Consider the following 2,372-nt stretch of genomic DNA (forward strand, 5'->3'; position numbering starts at 1 on the left):
TCCTAGTTCTTATGTTCCATAGATGAGAGAAATCATATGATAATTGTCTTTCTCTGCTTGACTTATTTCACTTAGCATTATCTCCTCCAGTGCCGTCCATGTTGCAGCAAATGTTGAGAATTCGTTCTTTCTGATAGCTGAGTAATATTCCATTGTATATATGGACCACAGCTTCTTAATCCAGTCATCTGTTGAAGGGCATCTCGGCTCCTTCCATGATTTGGCTATTGTGGACAATGCAGCTATGAACATTGGGGTGCATATGGCCCTTCTCTTTACTACGTCTGTATCTTTGGGGTAAACACCCAGTAGTGCAATGGCTGGGTCATAGGGTAGTTCAATTTTTAACTTTTTAAGGGACCTCCACACTGTTTTCCAGAGTGGCTGTACCAACTTGCATTCCCACCAACAATGAGAGAACCAAGACTCACAAGCTAAGCACCTCACCCAAGGTCACAGGGCTAGTAGTATGTGGGCTGCGAACACAGGTCCGTCCCATGTCAGCAGTGGTCCTCACTGCTGTGCCTGGCTCTCTCCCGAATCAGCACTTTCTCTCGCTGCTGACAATGAGCAGACCTTATAAAGGAAGATCTGGCATCACTTGCCTTATTTTTGAGCCATTTTGTTTTCTATGGTGATCATAAATTGGGGATTTGTGGCAGCTGATTTCTCTCTGTTACTTTGGTCACAATGACACAGTATGGCCTTTGGAAGTAAAGGCTTTGAGTTCCCTAAAAAAATTTTTTTAGATTGTAAGAGGCGTTAGAAGAAAACTAACCCAAATCAGAGAATTTCTGTCAGATCTCTTCCTTAGGTTTCTTATAATAATCAATAAATATTCAGCAATTATTTCTCCACATAACTAGAGGAGTCAGGGAAGAATGGTGACTTTTGACCTACCTGTATCAAGCCTGTGATCTTGGTAAAGGGAGTTTGCTGAGCGCTCTGGGTCTGATACTGAAGAGTTGAAGGAAGGAACACCTTGCGTATTACCCTTGCGTTGAAGACCATTTGGACCCGCCGAGGTGGAGAATCAGGGCTGTGATCTGGTGAATTGGGACTGACTTCTGCCACCCCGTTGACCTAAATGAGTGGGATCCATTCAAACTGCTTCAGTTTCTAGACTGGCGTTTGTATTACTATCTGGTGGAAGTTGGTCAACTTTTGGCTGAAGTTGGGGCTTGTGGGCAGAGTGGAACTGGTTTCTCTCTTTCATCCTTTGCTCTAGGAATGCTCTGAGGTAGGTCAGCAAGACTCACGACTCAGACCAGCAGTTAACCACCTAAGACGTCTCCATTCCTCTATCTGTGAACTAAGGGGCCCAGTAGGAGGACCACCGATCCTACTTCCAGCTCCAAAGTTTTATGATTTTTCTTTTACACAGTGCCTGAAATAGCCATTGAGCTGCTGTGTTAAGCATTGCTTACTTTTCCCCCCAGATCTGTGTATTTGACTACATGTTCATGTCATCGGGTTTTAACAACACCTTAGTGGCGTCCAGACAGCTGTCCACAGCCCATCGGCTGCTCAGCCACTTATCCCTGGCTATGAGTAGATGTGGATTCCTCATCTCTCAGATCTAAATAATTGGATTTTGTTCCTGGGAGTGAAGGGGGCCAGCGTGGTAAGCAGCAAGCACTCATCCGAGCACGGGTGGATGGCTTCCCCTGAGCCTCAGGGGGAACCTTTATTTTGCCTGTCGCTGCCCTTCCTGCACCATGGACGGTAATGTCATTCTTCCACCCCAAACACAGAAGTGTCTGCTTAGCTCCATTTTCTTCCTTTTGCCAAGAAGCAGGCAACCAGCTCTGCCTTCCCAAGAGAGAACAGACCTGGAGCCAAGGGTGCCACGTTTTCAGCTTTGATGGCAATTGCTTTGGTTCCCTTGTTTCGTCACCGATTAGGATGCGCAGGCAGTGCTGTGTGACACAGAGCCCATAAAGCGTATCTGCTTCCTGCCGATTTCATGGTTCTGGAGGGGAGGCTGTGCATGGGGATTAGGAGAGACTAGAGGATCAAGCAGGGTGCTATGGACCATTTACTTATCCTCAAGAGAATAACTGTCCTTTTGAAGGGAACACAGCTGCCTTTCCCCGTAGTATAGCACTGTACTGCTGTGTGTGTGTGTGTGTGTGTGTGTGCACGCGTGTGTGTACGTGTGTGTGTGTGTGTATGCATGCGCTCTGAAGAGTAAGGAGTGTCCATTCATCTCTGACTGTCATGTCTGAGAACATGAATGAAAGGCTCGGCTATTGAGACATGTCTCTGTCTTCTGGCTCCTGTTGAATCACTAGGGCCATTCTATAGTTTGCTGTTGTTGAGAGTCATTGGGAAGTTTGCTCTCGGACAGACTCCAGACCGTGAGTGGCCCT

The sequence above is a fragment of the Ailuropoda melanoleuca genome, chromosome 16 (genome assembly GCF_002007445.2).
Source record: "Ailuropoda melanoleuca isolate Jingjing chromosome 16, ASM200744v2, whole genome shotgun sequence".
NCBI lineage: Eukaryota > Metazoa > Chordata > Mammalia > Carnivora > Ursidae > Ailuropoda > Ailuropoda melanoleuca.